This window comes from Oncorhynchus mykiss, chromosome 2, assembly GCF_057628025.1.
Source record: "Oncorhynchus mykiss isolate SJ-2025 chromosome 2, ASM5762802v1, whole genome shotgun sequence".
Lineage (NCBI taxonomy): Eukaryota > Metazoa > Chordata > Actinopteri > Salmoniformes > Salmonidae > Oncorhynchus > Oncorhynchus mykiss.
This window is the reverse complement of record NC_143023.1, coordinates 67462476-67482566: the sequence shown is the minus strand read 5'-3', so window position 1 is coordinate 67482566 and position 20091 is coordinate 67462476.

Sequence of the window (20091 nt, the reverse complement as noted above, 5' to 3'; positions counted from 1 at the left end):
GGTGTGGGTGAAAATGACTGCGCTCACAGGTGTTTCTATGGTGGCGTGGGAGTGGACATGAAAGGCCGTGTGAAAGGGAGTGCCCAGAGAGAGATGAAGAGAACAGGATTTCTAGCGGTTCTATTCATCTACCTCTTCATTGTGACCATACTGTTGTTTTACATCCTCCTCTGATACAATTTCATCTTCCCTCTCACTCCCCTGCACTCATCCTACCATCCTTTACTGTTTTTTTCTATGAATGCTCTCTCTCTCTCAATTCAATTTCAATTTAAGGGCTTTATTGACATGGTAAACATATGTGAATATTGCCAAAGCAAGTGAACTAGATAATAAACAAAAGTGAAATAAACAATAATAATTAACAGTAAACACTACACTCAAAAGTTCCAAAATAATAAAGACATTGTGTCATTATGTGCAAATAGTTAAAGTACAAAAGAGAACATAAATATGGGTTGTATTTACAGTGGTGTTTGTTCTTCACTGGTTGCCCTTTTCTTGTGGAAACAGGTCACACATCTTGCTGCGGTGAAGGCACACTGTGGTATTTCAACCAATAGATATAGGAGTTTATCAAAATTAGTTTTGTTTTCAAATTTGTTGTATCTGTGTAATCTGAAGGAAATATGTGTCTCTAATATGGTCATACATTTGGCAGGAGGTTAGGAAGTGCAGCTCAGTTTCCACTTCATTTTGTGGGCAGTGTGCACATAGCCTGTCTTCTCTTGAGAGTCAGGTCTGCCTACGGTGGCCTTTCTCAATAGCAAGACTATGCTCACTGAGTCTGTACATAGTCAAAGCTTTCCTGAAGTTTGTGTCAGTCACAGTGGTCAGTTATTCTGCCACTGTGTACTCTCTGTTTAGGGCCAAATAGCATTCTAGTTTGCTCTGTTTTTTTTATTAAATCTTTCGAATGTGTCAAGTAATTATCGTTTTGTTTTCTCATGATTTGGTTGGGTCTAATTATGTTGCTGTCCTGTTCCTGTCCTGGGGCTCTGTGGGGTTTGTTTGTGTTTGTGAACAGAGCCCCAGGACCAGCTTGCTTAGGGGACTCTTCTCCAGGATAATCTCTGTAGTTGATGACTTTGTTATGGAATGTTTGGGAATTGCTTCCTTTTAGGTGGTTGTAGAATTGAACAGCTCTTTTCTGGATTTTGATCATTAGCGGATATCGGCCTAATTCTGCTCTGCATGCATTGTATGTATTAGTGTTTTACATTGTACACGGCGGATATTTTTGCAGAATTCTCAAATTGGTGTTTGTCCCATTTTGTGAATCCTTGGTTGGTGAGCAGACCCCAGACCTCACAACCATAAAGGGCAATGGTTTCTATAACGGATTCAAGTATTTTTTTGCCAGATCCTAATTGGTATGTCAAATTTTATGTTATTTTTGATGGCATAGAAGGCCCTTCTTGCCTTGTCTCTCAGATCATTCACAGCTTTGTGGAAGTTATCTGTGGCGCTGATAGGCCGAGGTATGTATACTTTTTGTGTGCTCTAGGGCAACGGTGTCTAGATGGAATTTGTATTTGGGGTCCTGGTAACTGGACCTTTTTTGGAACACCATAATTTTTGTCTTACTGAGATTTACTGTCAGGGCCCAGGTCTGACAGAATCTGTGCAGAAGATGCTGCTGTAGGACCTCCTTGGTTGGGGACAGAAGCACTAGATCATCAGCAAACAGTTGACAGCTGACATTTGACTTCAGATTCTAGTAGGGTGAGATCTGGTGCTGCAGACTGTTCTAGTGCCCTCGCCAATTCATTGATATATATATGTTGTAGAGGGTGGGGCTTAAGCTGCACCCCAAAGCCCTGTGGAAAGAAATGTGTGCTTTTTGCCCATTTTAAAATCATGAAAAGACTTTGCCTTTGTTTTGGTTCGTTTTTTTCATTTAGCGTGTGCAGGGTGAATAAGTGGTCTGTAGTGCGGTAATTTGGTAAAAAGACTATTTGATATTTGCTCAGCACATTGTTTTCACTGAGGAAATGTACGAGTCTGATGTTAATGATAATGCAGAGGATTTTCCTAAGGTTGCTGTTGACGCATGTCCCACGGTAGTTATTGAGGTGAAATTTGTCTCCACTTTTGTGGATTGGGGTGATCAGTTCTTGGTTCCAAATATTGGGGAAGATGCTGGAGCCAAGGATGATGTTAAAGAGTTTAAGTATAGCCAATTGGAATTTGTAGTCTGTATATTTAATAATTTCATTGAGGATAACATCAACACCACAGGCCTTTTTGGGTTGGAGGGTTTGTATTTTGTCCTGTAGTTCATTCAATGTAATTGGAGAATCCAGTGGGTGCTGGTAGTCTTTAATAGTTGATTCTAAGATTTGTATTTGATCATGTATATGTTTTGGCGGTTTGTTCATTGTTATAGAGCCAAAAAGATTGGAGAAGTGGTTTACCCATACATCTCCGTTTTGCATAGATAACTCTCTCGTTCTCTCTCCTTCCCTCTCTTCCTCTCCTTCTCCCTCTCTTTCTCCTTCCCTCTCTCTCTCTCTGTTGACTTGAGGCAGTACACTTGAGCGGGGCGACCTCCTCTCTGTGTAACTAATTACTGATATCTTAGGGGCTACAGCTCATCCACAGTAACCTTGGGCAGTGGGGAAAGGTCTAATTAAATCCACTAATTCCACTGGCCATCGTGTGTGAAGACGATATGCAATTTGAAAGGGCAGTAAGCGGTCACGCTTTGTGGAGCATCTTCTCTGTCTTAAGGCTCACAAGGTGAAGCCCCAGATGAGCACATTAGCCATATTTAAAAAGGCGTTTAATCCATCTTGTGGGTGGGTTGCGGTCCTATGTCTAAAAGAGGAGACCGTGAAAGTGCCTATAATGGAATCCTCTCTGATTCGGATCTGTCAGAAGAAACAGTGTAGCTACAACCGTGAAAACACCTTTCATGTCCTTGGGTTGAGACAATACTGACTATCAGCCACCTATTCTTTCACTAACCTTGATTTTGATGAGACAGATTTCTTTGATCTGTCCCTCAACTCCCTTCTCCTTACTGTCGACCCAATTCAACCTTGCATTACGTTTGTTGAATGCAATGAAGCGGAGTTCCCAACAACTTTTCTCCCTCAACCAAGAAGGGGGTCAACCAAGAAGTTGCACATCACACCATTACAACAGTGGGACTGTTTCGGAATAAAATTGTCTCTATTTTCTTAAAAATCCTCTGTATTGTGTGTTTTTTTTAACCATTGGGCCATTTTGAGACCTTATTAAGGAGCATCAGGTACTGCTGGAATTTATACTAATGGCATGTCCATCTTTTTGTGAGAAATTACAAAAAGATGGGTTGTAAACATGGTGTCACGGATCCCCCCCGGTAATGATGCTCATTCTGTTTACCAGTTCCGGAGGTCTACGTCATCGGCTTTCTAGTCTTCACTGTACTGGATCATCACCACCAACCCCGGACTGTCTTGTCTGATCACACACACCTGGTTCCCATTTCCCCTGATTAGTATGTTATATGTGTTCACTCTGTCTTTGTCGGTTATTGTTCCCATGTCCGTTGGTGGTGTGAGTACCTATGCGTTGGTGCAGCTGTTATGCTACGTACTTTAAATATTGTGTATTACGGGTATAGTCCCGTGTCGTTCAACAAGGTTTACCCTCAATCTTTTGTTTAGGAACAGCCCAGTGTTTTTGTATACGTGTCTGTTTTGGGTGTACTAAAAACCCCTATTGTGTATTCCTGCGCCTGTCTCCAAATCCTTTATACCAGCGTGACACATGGCCTCATCTAACCCACACTTTAGATGAGGCCATGCATCTGAAGGACGCGTAAAATGACTTAACTAATGATTTAGTAAATGGTTTACAAAAGACATGTATTAAAAATCTTAATGATCTTATGAATTACTGTTAAATACTTTAAAAGACTAGGTTACTAACATTTACCAATGTGGGAGTAATGATTAATACATGATAAATAGACTATATACTAATCAATTATACAGAATTATTATAAAGGGCTTCCTCAGATTGTTTTTTTCAGGATAATCAAATGTGTCATTCGTTTTGAACTCTTATGTCGCTTGAGTATACACAAGGTACGCGGTTTGATCTAAACAACTGTGTACGTGTGGCCTTCTTTTGATTAAATAGTTTAGGCCTCTTGAACTGTCTCTGTGCACATTTGTAAATGTTACTGTGCACAATGGCAGGCATTTATTTATTGAGGTGCATTGTAATGTGTTTATTCTAATGCAGACAAACTACCCGTCTCTTTAATCCCATAGGCTAAGGAAACCCACTTACACTGAATTACAAAGCGGTGAGCAAATTCTTTACAGGTAATGATATTATCCCTGATTATGCACCCCGGAATTGCACTAAGCTCGCTGTTATTAAAGGGTGCTGCAGCTATTGCTACTGGTAGCACAGGAGAAAGAGATGGATATAATTAAATTACATTTCAATATGAGAATTAGATGGTGATTGGCATTGGGTCAGTCAGGAGGAGGTGCTCTGCGAATTATAGTCTTACAGGACTTACAGGCTCTTAGGCGGCAAAACAAAATGCAGTTCTGACACGGAGATCCATGATCTTTGACACTGCATGGTGTAATTGCAGTGATCAGCCTTTTGTGTGGCAGAGAGCAGCAATCACAGCATCCACTTAGAAAGCGGAGAGGGTAGACCCCACAGAGAGAAGCATGTACTGGGACTCACCGGGTGAAAGTACATTGTATTTTGTAAATAACAGCTGCTGCACGATATCTAAGGAAGTCTTGCGCTATTGCTCGCCTTTAGGTAGAGTATCTCATGATGAGCTGTAGACCACACGATCTACCTTGAGTGTATTTTTCATGGCTATTTACATACCACCAGAGTCAGTGACTGGCACTAAGACAGCATTGAATGATCTGATTTACGCCATAAGCAAAAAATACAATATTCACCCAGAGGCGGCGCTCCTAGTAGCCGGGGACTTTAACGCAGGGCAACTTAAATCCGTTTTACCAAATTTCTATCAGCATGTTAAATGTGCAACCAGACGAAGAAAAACTCTAGACCACCTTTACTCCACACACAGAGACGCATGCAAAGCTCCCCCTCGCCCTCCATTTGGCAAATCTGACAATAATTCTATCTGCCTGATTCCTCCTGACTAGATCAAACAGGCAAAGTGTGAATACAGGGCTAAGATCGAATCGTACTACACCAGGTCTGATGCTCGTCGGATGTGGCAGGGCTTGCAAACCATTACAGACTACAAAGGGAAGCACAGCCGAGAGCTGCCCAGTGATACAAGCCTACCAGATGAGCTAAACTACTTCTATGCTCGCTTCGAGGCAAATGGCACTGAAACACGCATGCTTCAGTGTCTCCTGACCACTCCTGTCTCAGCCTCCAGTATTTATAATGCAGTAGTTTATGTGTCGGGGGGCTAGGGTCAGTTTGTTATATCTGGAGTACTTCTCCTGTCTTATCTGGTGTCCTGTGTGAATTTAAGTATGCTCTCTCTAATTCTCTCTTTCTCTCTTTCTTTATCTCTCTCGGAGGACCTGAGCCCTAGGACCATGCCTTAGGACTACCTGGCGTGATGACTCCTTGCTGTCCCCAGTCCACCTGGCCGTGCTGCTGCTCAAGTTTCAACTGTTCTGCCTGTGGCTATGGAATCCTGACCGTACGTGCTACCCGTCCCAGACCTATTATTTGACCATGCTGGTCATTTATGAACATTTGAACATCTTGGCCATGTTCTGTTATAATCTCCACCTGGCACAGCCAGAAGAGGACTGGCCACCCCTCATAGCCTGGTCCCTCTCTAGGTTTCTTCCTAGGTTTTGGCCTTTCTAGAGAGTTTTTCCTAGCCAACGTGCTTCAACACCTGCATTGCTTGCTGTTTGGGGTTTTAGGCTGGGTTTCTGTACAGCACTTTGAGATATCAGCTGATGTACGAAGGGCGATATAAATTAATTTTATTTGATTTGGTGCCAGCTGTACCAGAAGACTATGTGATCACGCTCTCCACTGCCGATGTGAGTAAGACCTTGAAACAGGTCAACGTTCACAAGGACGAAGGGCCAGACGGATTACCAGGACGTGTACAGTGAGCATGCGCTGACCAACTGGCAAGTGTCTTCACTGACATTTTCAACCTCTTCCTGTCAGAGTCTGTAATACCAACATGTTTTAAGCAGACCACCATAGTGCCTGTTCCCAAGAACACTAAGGTAACCTGCCTAAATGACTACCGACCCGTAGCACTCACGTCTGTAGCCATGAAGTGCTTTGAAAGGCTGGTCATGGCTCACATCAACATCATTATCCCATAAACCCTCGACCCACTCCAATTTGCATACCGCCCCAACAGATCCACAGATGATGCAATCTCTATTGCACTCCACACTGCCCTTTCCCACCTGAACAAAATGAACACCTATGTGAGAATGCTATTCATTTACTCCAGCTCAGATTTCAACACCGTAGTGCCCTCAAAGCTCATCAATAAGCTAAGGACCCTGGGACTAAACACCTCACAACTGGGACTAAACACAACTGGATCCTGGACTTCCTGACGGGCCAGGTAGGTAGGTAACAACACATCCTCCACACTGATCCTCAACACAGCGGCCCCTCAGGGGTGCGTGCTCAGCCCCCTCCTGTAGTCCTTGTTCACGGATGACTGCACGGCCACGTACGACTACAACACCATCATGAAGTGTGCCGATGACACAACAGTGGTAGGCCTGATCACTGACAACGACGACACAGCCTATAGGGAGGAGGTCAGAGACCTGGCCATGTGGTGCCAGGACAACAACCTCTCCCTCAATGTGATCAAGACAAAGGAGATGATTGTGGACTACAGGAAAAAGAGGACCAAGCACGCCCCCATTCTCATTGACGGGGCTGCAGTGGAGCAGGTTGAGAGCTTCAAGTTCCTTGGTGTCCACTTCATCAACAAACTATCATGGTCCAAGCACACCAAGACAGTCGTGAAGAGGGCACGACAAAGCTATTCCCCCTCAGGAGACTGAAAAGATTTGGCATGGGTCCTCAGATCCTCAAAAGGTTCTACAGCTTTACCATCGAGAGCATCCTCACTGGTTGCATCCCTGTCTAGTATGGCAACTGCTCGGCCTCCGATCGCAAGGCACTACTGAGGGTAGTACATCACTGGGGCCAAACTCCCTGCCATCCAGGACCTCTATACTTGGCGGGGTCAGAGGAACGCCCGAAAAATTGTAAAAGACTCCAGCCATCCTAGTCATAGACTGTTCTCTTTGCTACCACACGTCAAGCGGTACCCGGAGCGACAAGTATTGGTCCAAGAGGTTTCTAAACAGTTTCTACCCCCAAGTCATAAGACTCCTGAACTCCTAGTCAAATGGCTACCCAAGCTATTTGCATTGCCCCCCTCTTTTACACTGCTGCTACTCTCGGTTGTTATCTATGCATAGCCACTTTAAAAGCTCTACCTATATGTACATATTACCTCAACCGGTGCCCCCACACATTGATCCTGTACCGGTACCCCCCTGTATATAGTCTCACTATTGTTATTTTTCTGCTGCTCTTTAATTACTTGTTAATTTTATTTCTTATTCTTATCTGTATTTTTTTTTTAAAGGTTTTTTGGATAGGGGCTCGTAAATAAGTATTTGTTGTATTTGGCGCATGTGACTAATACAATATGATTTGATCCTTTGTGTGCTTTCGACACCAACTCAACTCCCCGAGCTGACAAGGTAAAAATCTGTCGTTCTGCCCCGGAACAAGGCAGAACAAGGCAGGTGTGTGTAATGATGACGAGACAAGTCCTGGGTTGATGAGTGAAGGGCGTTTGCCAGCAGTAGGTTCGGCAGCAGCTAGAAGGCCGGCGACACCAAACGCCTGAGCTGGACAGGAGGGGGAGACAAAGCGAAGGCTGGTCAATACAGACACCAAATCAACATTTTGTCTGGTGGTGCTGGGGCAAACTTAACCAAACATGTCAGTCATCATAACTTCCTGTATGGTGTCCCATATCTCCCCCCAATGAAAGCACCATTTGATTCAATAATAAAAAGATGATAAAAAGTCATAAACGTCTTATAATTTCATTGCTGAGTGCAAGGTCTCTCTCCATTTCATAAATTATACCCTGATGAAGACCGCTTCTCTGTCGAGACGTTGGTTATTAGGTTATTCAATTATTGCATCTGAGCTCCTAGAGTGTGCGGCTCTCCTTAATTTTTTTTAAGTGTTCTACTCCGCTATCCATCACCTCGCCTAAATTTGTGTGCGTTTCTTTCGCCTCTAGACCGCTCTCCATTCAGAGACATCCGCAACAAGCCTGTCCTGTCAGTCTGGACTCCATCACATCTCACTCACACAGAGCATTGATTACATTATCAATGGTGGTTCTGGTTAGCAGGGTGGAACCAACTTGATCGCTGCTTTCACCTTCACCTTTCTATTTCACAGATGTCATAAAATGTGAAATAGAATGGTGAACACAGCGATCAGGCTGGTTCCACCAGGCTAGGTGATGCCCTGGACATCATTATATGCATCTAAGAAGTAGAAAATAAGCAACAAATAATGTCAGTTTACATAAATTATGTTTCACAATTGTGTTATCAAAGTAATGAAGTGGGTTACCTTCTGTATTTGTAGAAATGATGAGCCTGTGAAAGCTGCTGCCAATGACAGGTGAAGGTTGCTGGCAGGATACTTGCCAACATGTGGCTGACTGTTCCATTCATAGTGAGAGTATGTCTGCATGATGCTGATGATGTCCCCCTTGCTGCTCTTCTCTATGCTGTTTTCGGCTGCGAACTGGACATCGCTCAAACAACTGCAGCAGGCAATCTTACGAGTTGATGTTGACTGGGGGAGCCTGTGACAGGGAGATATAATAGACAACCAAGTGGTAAATTGCATTTTGTTATAAAGAAAGGACAAAGCATTTTGTTAATGCACAATTTAACACATATTACATGTCGTTGTGTCATCAGGGCAGTAACTCAGGTCACTAGCAGAGGCCTGATGTGTCCTTTTCATGGGAGTCGAGGGAGACTGGCAACAACGGAGGTGTCGCAAGCGTACTTGTGTCGCATGGCACACTTTTATTCTGAGGTCTTGCCTGACAAGCTGTGAAAGTTGCAAGTGAACAGTGAATTAAATTATTTTGGGAGGTCGCTCAACCATTGCAATCACATTGCTGGACATGTTATGAATCCATCTTTGCTCCTGGTAGGTCCTGGCATCCATTCATGACCAGGGGATCAGGCTGGCACCCAACTGTGCACTTTGTCTAACAGGGTCAACGATTGTCATCCCTGGATTATAAACGCTCGAGAAATAATCTAATTTGGAAGCTAATTCTATGCTTTACAGAAGTAGACTGACTTGCTCCAGATTTGTGTGACATGTTTTGCTATGGCCATGAGTTGGTTTGGGTTTGTTGCTGCTAGTTGGTTTGGGTTTGTTGCTGCTAGTTGGTTTGGGTTGGATGCTGCTAGTTGGTTTGGGTTTGTTGCTGCATGGTCAACTCCTATAGGGCTTTTCAGTCTCAAACAGCCGTGTACTTTCGAACATGGTGGTGGTGCGGGCGATGAAACAACAGAGCCCCATTCAATGAAGTGAAGTGGGCGGAGAGGCGATTTGTACGTGGAGCTTGGCAAAAGGGGTCATGAATTGTTGACATAACTGCAATCCAAACACAACCTTCATCTACTAGTTGTGGCTTTATGACCAACATTTTACCATTTATGCTTTGTAGTCAATTTTGACTCTAGAATAAATGTTTCTGACTGGTATCGATGCCACATTGGCCGTTTTCAAAGATATTAGGTGGTTTTTAGGGGCAGTCGTTCTTTCATTAATTTATTGACTGTTCATTGACTATTCAGCCATTTGTTCATTAATTTATCTGTAATTGTTTTGCAGATTGGCTCTAGCTGTGCGTTATCTTCTATAACTTGAATGTGACAGGATAACAGAGTGGTAAATGTGTGTGCCTTAAATTCCCTTTGAACCATGGCTTAGACTTCAATAGCAGTCACTCTATAAAGCTCAACATAATTAAAGGGGAGGAGCAACACAGCTCTATAGCTCTCAGGAGGATATGTTGCTTCAACACAGAGCAGTGACTTCAGAACTTGTGTGAAAGTCATTTTTTAAAAATAAATCAAAGACACGTGACAGAGCTGAGAACGAGCTATCTATTAAATCCCATCAGTTCCATATGACAGAATGTATAGGTGCCATCACATCCTCTCAGCTTCCGCACGACGTGCTGCTGCTGCCTGTGTTTCCTGGAGATAGCACACCTCATACGAAACTCATTCAACCTGACAGTAGTGAGGAGCTGAGGTAGTGAAGGAGACGTATGTCTCTCAGAACGTGGATAGTGGTGCTTCGGAGGCCTGTCTGACGTACGTACCGGGGGAACTCTAGCTAATTAGCAGCGAGCAAAGCTTAATCCCCATCTAAATCATTAGGCAGAGAAACAAACAGGGCCCCTCTGCTTTCCTCTGAATGGCTGTAATTAAGACAGATCTCAGACACCCAGCTAAGTGTTGCAATGGTCTAAACTCCACCAATCTGTCCAAACAAACCTCCCTCTACACCCTGCCCATACCCCTCTCTTCCCCATCTACACCCTAAAAACAAATCATTTTAGGGGGTTCTTCAAATCGAAACGGTGGGGCATAAAACATTGAGACAAACCACTATCAATTGTACATACCTTTGTGTGCCTCCTTAACGGTAGGCTATACCTGCAGATACAGACACACACACTCAAGTGAGCAGTTCAGTCATCTGGGCAAAATGTAGCTATAGCCTTTAGAATATTCTTACCTCGTTATTTGATTGATATCCATTGAATTGTGTCCATTTTCTGTTTCAGAGAGAACCTTACCTGACATTGAGGAGATCTTAAAAATGTTAAGTGCCTGCACCTGCTGTCGTCATAAATTAAAACATTTTCAGTTGGGCATTTAAGTTCCTGCAAGAACCCCCAAGAACTAAAGAGATTCCTCAATGAACGCTACACTACCGTTCAAAAGTTTGGGGTCACTTAGAAATGTCCTTGTTTTTGAAAGAAATACAGTGTAGACATTTTTAATGTTGTAAATTACTATTGTAGCTGGAAATGGCAGATTTTTTATTGAATATCTGCATAGGTGTACAGAGGCCCATTATCAGCAACCATCACTCCTGTGTTCCAATGGCACGTTGTGTTAGCTAATCCAAGTTTATAATTTTCAAAGGCTAATTGATCATTAGAAAACCCTTTTGCAATTATGTTAGCACAGCTGAAAACTGTTGTCCTGATTAAAGAAGCAATAAAACTGGCCTTCTTTTGACTAGTTGGGTATCTGGAGCATCAGCATTTTTGGGTTCGATTACAGGCTCAAAATGTCCAGAAACAAACAAAGAACTTTCTTCTGAAACTCGACAGTCTATTCTTGTTCAGAGAAATGAAGGCTATTCCATGTGAGAAATTGCCAAGAAACTGAAGATCTCGTACAACGCTGTGTACTACTCTCTTCACAGAACAGCACAAACTGTCTCTAACCAGAGTAGAAAGAGGAGTGGGAGGCCCTGGTGCACAACTGAGCAAGAGGACAAGTACTGTACATTAGAGTGTCTAGTTTGAGAAACAGACACCTCACAAGTCCTCAACTGGCAGCTTAATTAAATTGTACCCGCAAAACACCAGTCTCAACGTCAACAGTGAAGAGGCGACTCCGGGATGCTGGCCTTCTAGACAGAGTTGCAAAGAAAAAGCCATATCTCAGACTGGTCAATAAAAATTAAATATTAAGATGGGCAAAAGAACACAGACACTGGACAGAGGAACACAAAAAATCTGCTTTTCTTTCAAAACAAGGACATTTCTAAGTGGCCTCAAACTTTTGAATAGTAGTGTGCCTCCTATAGGGTTCTTGGAAGAATCTTTCGGGGCATTTTTCAGTGCCAAGAACCCTAAGGTTCTTCAATGAACTTTGAGGCTCTTAGAAGGACCCTTGTTGAACTCCTATTTTTTTTTGTGTACGCCCCTATCTCTTCTACTCAACAAATCCTGGCCAGGACTGACACACTGAGTAATGAATCCCCTCAGCACCGCTGTAATGCCATCCTGAATGTGTAATTTAATGATAGCTCGTCACTTCTCCCCACTGCAATCATAATCCCATCTTTTCTTTCATTTATTCCCTTTTCCTTGATTTGAGTCATCCATGGCACTATGCACATCAAATTGCCTGGAGGATGGCTCATAATAATGGCTGGAATGGAGTGAATGGTATCAAACACATGGAAACCATGTGTTTGATGTGCTTAATACCATTCCATTTGTTCCGTTCCAGCCATTATTATGAGCCCGTCCTCCCCAATTAAGGTGCCACTGGCCGCCTGTGTCGCCTGGATATTAGAGTGAGCTCTGGGCAGGCAGGTACCTGTAGTCTGTCCCTTTATCACCATGCCATATTTGTAGCTGACAATCAAGCACAGTGACAGAGACTGTCTGGAGGCACTTCTTGCTGACGTTGTTCAGGTCTTATCGTGATTGTAGTGGATATTTCAGATCAATCTGTCCTGAGATCCATAATTACTGCATATAAACATCAACCGCGCCCTGCGGTCAGACATGTTCCTACACCAATCATTGCTGTGGAAGGAACACAATTGCAAAATCACTGATGAAGACAATCACACTAGTTACACAGGCACATTCACATGCTGCCAGAAAGAAAGACACACACACACACACACACACACACACACACACAGCGAATGAATGACCTGGTTTTGAGATTAGTTTCTCCACAGGCAATAGAATTCAGCCCCCAGCGGGACCTGTCAGAAGAATGAATGACTCTGCTACAGACAACTGTTTTGCTATGGAGGAAAGCCCTTCATAGCCGATATGACCATAATAAGACCAGATTCATTCAATGCCTAAGGTCAGGGATCAAGGCTGGAAATATGATTGCTTATTATTCAACATTCCTGAAATATCTCAGAGATAGAATATTGAACTTTGACCTTGTCAGTGTTTACATGCAACTCTTGTGGAAGAATGGTTTGGGGCACTGAGCAAAGGATGGGTGGAGAATAGTTTGTTAGGCATTGAACGTCTCACCTCATACATACGGGCACATTAATTAGGCAGCGTGCATCTGATATTTTATAGTTTGAATGTGATGTGGAAAATAATGAAGTGCATTGGGCTTAGGTTGGGTTGAAAGTTTATATGTGATTCAATGTAGTCTAGGCAATCACATCGATTGAATCTTAAAGTTACCAAACCATTTTCAAACCCATTATTTTTAGAATCTGGAAGATGGCAGCTCTTTCCAACTGGCCCTAATAGCTGGCACACACTCACCTTAATCAGCCTCTGGAATTAATAAATTAACAATGCATTTGCCTCCATATCTCTTATGCAAATGAGCATGAGTGTTGACACCTGACCCCACACTTGGCAAGCAGCTGCAGGTGATGGGAAAAATCCAGGCTCTTTTAGATCAAAATGACCCTGAGTGGTCGGAACCTCACTCCCTCACTCCCTCCCTCTCCCACTACTCCTAGTTAGACCACAGAGAGCACAGCCAAAAGCTAGTTCTTACCCTTTCACCTTTGAACTAGTGATGATTTCTGAGTTCACGTTGGAGTTCAGTTAGACAAATAACCTAAATTAACCCTTGATCATAGTGAGGACTTTGTGGCCAGAAGTAGGCGGCTGTATCACTTCCTTCAGACCAAGGTTAGTTCAAGCTGTACTCGTGTGTTACCATTTCATGTGTTACCTACACAATGGAACATGGTGCAGAACCCAGTGCAAACATTCCAGTAGCTTTTGCTTGTTATGTCCGTGTTATGTCCGTGTTATGTCCGTGTCCGTGTTATGTCCGTGTTATGTCCGTGTTATGTCCGTGTCCGTGTTATGTCCGTGTTATGTCCGTGTCCGTGTTATGTCCGTGTTATGTCCGTGTTATGTCCATGTCCGTGTTATGTCCGTGTTATGTTATGTCCGTGTCCGTGTTATGTCCGTGTTATGTCCGTGTTATGTCCGTGTCCGTGTTATGTCCGTGTCCGTGTTATGTCCGTGTTATGTCCGTGTCCGTGTTATGTCCGTGTTATGTCCGTGTTATGTCCATGTCCGTGTTATGTCCGTGTTATGTTATGTCCGTGTTATGTCCGTGTTATGTCCGTGTCCGTGTTATGTCCGTGTTGTGTTATGTCCGTGTTATGTCTGTGTCCGTGTTATGTCCGTGTTATGTCCGTGTTATGTCCGTGTCCGTGTTATGTCCGTGTTATGTCCGTGTCCGTGTTATGTCCGTGTTATGTCCGTGTTATGTCCGTGTTATGTCCGTGTTATGTCCGTGTCCGTGTTATGTCCGTGTTATGTTATGTCCGTGTTATGTCCGTGTTATGTCCGTGTCCGTGTTATGTCCGTGTTATGTTATGTCCGTGTTATGTCCGTGTTATGTCCGTGTTATGTCCGTGTCCGTGTTATGTCCGTGTCCGTGTTATGTCCGTGTCCGTGTTATGTCCGTGTTATGTCCGTGTTATGTCCGTGTCCGTGTTATGTCCATGTCCGTGTTATGTCCGCGTTATGTCCGTGTCCGTGTTATGTCCGTGTTATGTCCGTGTCCGTGTTATGTCCGTGTTATGTCCGTGTTATGTCCGTGTAATGTCCGTGTCCGCGTTATGTCCGTGTCCGTGTTATGTCCGTGTTATGTCCTTGTCCGTGTTATGTCCGTGTCCGTGTTATGTCCGTGTTATGTCCGTGTTATGTCCATGTCCGTGTTATGTCCATGTCCGTGTTATGTCCGTGTTATGTCCATGTCCGTGTTATGTCCGTGTTATGTCCGTGTCCGTGTTATGTCCGTGTTGTGTCCGTGTTATGTCCGTGTCCGTGTTATGTCCGTGTTATGTCCGTGTTATGTCCGTGTTATGTCCGTGTCCGTGTTATGTCCGTGTTATGTCCGTGTCCGTGTTATGTCCGTGTTATGTCCGTGACCGTGTTATGTCCGTGTCCGTGTTATGTCCGTGTTATGTCCGTGTCCGTGTTATGTCCGTGTTATGTCCGTGTTATGTCCGTGTTATGTCCGTGTTATGTCCGTGTTATGTCCGTGTTATGTCCGTGTCCGTGTTATGTCCGTGTTATGTCCTTGTCCGTGTTATGTCCGTGTTATGTCCGTGTTATGTCCGTGTTATGTCCGTGTTATGTCCGTGATACCCAACTAGTCTAAAGAAGGCCAACTCCTTTTTCTATTTCCCATAAACAGAATTGACAGAACTTCAAGTCAAAAACTTAATCAAATCCAAAATCAGACAATATTATGCTAATTGTCGGGATTACTATTTTCAAAGTTTACCAAAAAAAAAACAATCACCTCCATGTATGATGTGATTCTCTTTTACTATTTGCCTTTTGAATAAAAAGAGAAAAACAAAGGCAAACAATTCGTTTTTTTCCCCTCATTGAGTTCTTTGACTTAATTACTTCTGTAGCCTAACCCTCAGGAGACACTGTGGATTTAGGCTTGTGATTAGAGACAGAACAGTGGCCCACGGAACCTAACCAAATGAAAACACCAGCTACAATGTGCAGTTAGGGGAGAATAAACTGCTATGGCTTAGCATTTTAATTAAACAATCACCCTTTCAGAAATACCACAATTCATTTATATTCCATTTCCTTTTTACAAATCACTATTCCCATTTCAATATCTTGTGTTTACTTTCCATTGGGGAAAGAGAGAAAGGTGGCAACATCTTCAGTATGTAAACATAACATATTGTAATCAGGATGGTTGTGTTAATTGACTGCTAGGCTCTTTTGGGCTTTTCTAAATGCACCTTGCTACAGCAAAACAACATACAGCACTTAGTACAGTAATATGGTGTAAATGCCTACATTTATAAAGAGAAAATATAATTTCATTCTCTGGTCATATAATTCATAGAAAATAATGATCACAGATGTAGAATGGTGATAAAAGAACATTTCCAAGTTAAAATGTTTACACCATGCTATTTATTTAGATGAAATAAGGGGGAAAGAAAAATTGGAAAGAAAGTAGCTACTGAGGTCCATGGTGTGTGTGAAAATCAACTAATAATAATAGTATTGCTTTGCAATAGTATAGCTGTAACGTTTGTCGTCGGAAGGAGACCAAGGTGCAGCGTGGTAAGTGTTCATGATTCTTTATTAATCAAAAAACACAAAGAGAAAAATCGAACAGTTCTGTAAGGCAAATAAACTATACAGAAAACAACTACCCACAAAACACAGGTGGGGAAAAGGCTACCTATGTATGATTCCCAAACAGAGACAACGATAGACAGCTGCCTCTGATTGGGAACCACACTCAGACAAAAACAAAGAAATAGAAAACATAGAAATAAAGAAACTAGAATGCCCACCCTAGTCACACCCTGGCCTAACCAAAATAGAGAATAAAAGCCTCTCTATGGCCAGGGCGTGACAATAGCATTGTATGAGTACAAGTCTAGCATGTTTGGAAACTATCCTTAACACACAATATACTGTACTGTACATATGTAATAATCATGAAAACATTATTTTCTTCTGAATATATAAACTACCAAGTGGTTCTTACATCCTACACAGTACTAGGTATGCCTTTAATACTATACTGCAACTGTAATAACATACTGTTTTCATTTTCTTTCAATTACTCTCTCCCTTTCATTGCTCTCTCTTTCACTCAAATAATCTCAGGCCTATTATGAGACAGCCAATGCATTTATTTTTCCCTTAAAGCTTTTTCTTTCCTCATGTCTCATCTGAGAAGACGTTTCAGTTAAATCCACTGTTTCAATGACATTGTGAGAACTCACCAAGGTGTTAAATTCTATTTCTGGTAACTTTTGCAATCCATATTCATCAGGTCCTCAATATACTTTAAGGTTTATAGATTTTATGACTTACCAGTGCTATGAATTAGACGGGCCATCCGCTTGACATTAGACTGGACCAGGCTGTATTAATATGTTCAGCTCATTCTCATTTTCACTATATTTCATGTTAGGCACTCAATATTCATATCAAGAGCAGGAACATGAGGGTTGATGTATGTGCTGTCCAAATGTTCTGTGATATGGGAAAAGAACCTTGTAGCTTGTGTACCTTGCCAAACTGTAATGGCATATTCCAGCCATTAAAAATGGTGTAAAGTGGCTACTAATCAATTCTGTCTGTAATTGCTTATTAACAAATGAGCCCTTAAATGTTAATGTGCATTTGGCAGGAGGCTGGAGGCGTGTTGATTAGAATGCTGTGACATATCTCCAGGTCGTCAGTGTGGCCAGCACACATTTGCATCTTTTTGCCAACACATTCCCCTTGTACAACTCAGTTTGCATTTTCTTTGGAAAAATGACACAGTATCAAAAGGAAAGCTGATGAAAACACAAGCTGTATGTTTCCATTCCATACAGGTTTACCATAGCGGTCATCGTCAGTAATCATCCTTTGAGTGCTGTTAAAGAAAGCTGTGTGTGTGTGTGTGTGTTAAAGCAGCAGCAAATAGTGTGTGCCAAATGAGATGGATTCTGAATAGAGAGTGAGATGTCTACAGGACTTCAATACGAATGTAATGCTGTGACTGACAGGTCTTGTAATTCGTTGAGAGGTACCTAGAATAAATCAGCTTTTCTACGGGATTCAAAAATGCTTCTAAGATGATCCCCTCTCGTGCAGTGCTCTATTCAAATTGAATTTATCAGCCTATAATGATGGCAATAACATGCCCATGCTCTCATTCACACACACACACACACACACACACACACACACACACACACACACACACACACACACACACACACACACACACACACACACACACACACACACACACACACACACGTGTGTGTGTGCAATGTGTGAATGAGAGCATGGGCATGTTATATATATACCCTTCACACTAATTTTACATTAACACAACTGACAGGTTTATTCACACATCAAATCAATTCAAGCACATGTACATGCTCTGTAGCTCTTTTCCCTTGTCTGACAATGAAGGACATAAAGTGGAAATGCAATGTTGTGATATCTCTGTCTCAGTGCTCCAGTTCTTTGACAACTTTTCCAGTTCTTGAGTTCAATGTCATTCAAGAATAAACACCACAGAAATCCATCCATCTATGTTGTTGAATTGATAGAGCAGTGAATATTTTCTTTGGGATATGTCATTGTTGTTTCCATTCACAATCTCATCCATGGTTGTGGACGGGTGTGACAGCCTTGGACTTTGCACTGGAGCATCAGCAGGTGTCCACCCTCCCTGTCTGTCTCACGAGAGGAATGCTTTCTCAGGGGCATCCTATAAACAGTGTCCTTTTATGCTCTCTGATTTCCTTCCCGGCTTTACAGTGAATGCTATAAATCTATCCATTTATTTTAACTTTATTTCTCACTTCATTAGTTTCTGGGACACTGTGTGGCTGGCTCGGAAAAAAAGTTTGGCTCCTTTGAGAGATAAAATGTAATTTCACAGTCAACTTGCTGTGATATAGTCTTTCAAAACAATAGAGTGGGGGCAGATATGAGTCCCACTTGGTTCAGTACTTTGGTGTAGCAGTACATCAGATGTGTCTCTAGGGGGGAGTGAGTGGTGGCAGGTAGCAAACATTTCCAAACACCCTCTGCAATTACTATGGTGTCAGCCATGGCAACTGAACACATTTTGGTATGAAATATGACTTAGCCTTTTGCAGAAAATAACCAATTCTACATATACTGTAAATTAAATTAAAAATGTTAAATCTCTTGCGAGTACAGCTCATTAAAGAATAGCCTGATTGATCATCAGTAATTCAATCAAATCAATCAAATGTATTTATAAAGCCCTTTTTACATCAGCTGATGTCACAAAGTGCTGTACAGAAACCCAGCCTAAAACCCCAAACAGCAAGCAATGCAGATGTAGACACATTATTAATTAACTGATTAGTAGAGATTGTAGGGTGACAATCAGTGTTCGAGACAATATGGTACTGTATTGCTGTACATCATTCTATACAATGTGGGTGTCTGTTCCCTTTTTTTTTACCTGCCCGGCTCTGCACGATCACACACACACACACACACACACACACACACACACACACACACACGCCTCTTTGCAGCTAAACAGATCAGCCAAATGATCAAAACATGGTTTATTCCAGTAGCTCTGCAGCCTATTTGCTGTGCTACAGCATCACACACATTGTCAAGTAGAAACATGGCACGACCTGATATAGTGGCTTGCGAAAGTATTCACCCACCTTGGCATTTTTCCTATTATGTTGCCTTACAACCTGGAATTAAAAATGTTTTTTGGGGGTTTGTATCATTTGATTTACACAACATGCCTACCACTTTGAAGATGCAAAATATTTTTTATTGTGAAACAAACAATAAATAATAAAAAAAAACTGAACTTGAGCGTGCATAACTATTCACCCCCCCAAAGTCAATACTTTGTAGAAACACCTTTTGCAGCAAATACAGCTGCAAGTCTCTTGGGGTATGTCTCTATAAACTTGGCACATTTAGCCACTGGGAGTTTTGCCCATTCTTCAAGGCAAAACTGCTCCAGCTCCTTGAAGTTGGATGAGTTCTGCTGGTGTACAGAAATCTTTAAGTCATACCACAGATTCTCAATTGGATTGAGGTCTGGGCTTTAACTAGGCCATTCCAAGACATTTAAATGTTAACCCTTTAACCACTCGAGTGTTGCTCTAGCAGTATGCTTAGGGTCATTGTCCTGCTGGAAGGTGAACCTCCGTCCCAGTCTCAAATCTCTGGAAGACTGACACAGGTTTCCCTCAAGAATTTCCCTGTATTTAGCTTCATCCATCATTCCTTCAATACTGACAAGTTTCCTAGTCCCTGTTGATGGAAAAACATCCCCACTGCATGATGCTACCACCTCCATGCTTCACTGTTGGGGATGGTGTTCTCGAGGTGATGAGAGGTGTTGTGATTGCGCCAGACATAGCGTTTTCCTTGATGGCCAAAAAGCTACATTTTAGTCTCATCTGACCAGAGTACCTTCTTCCATATGTTTGGGGAGTATCCCACATGCCTTT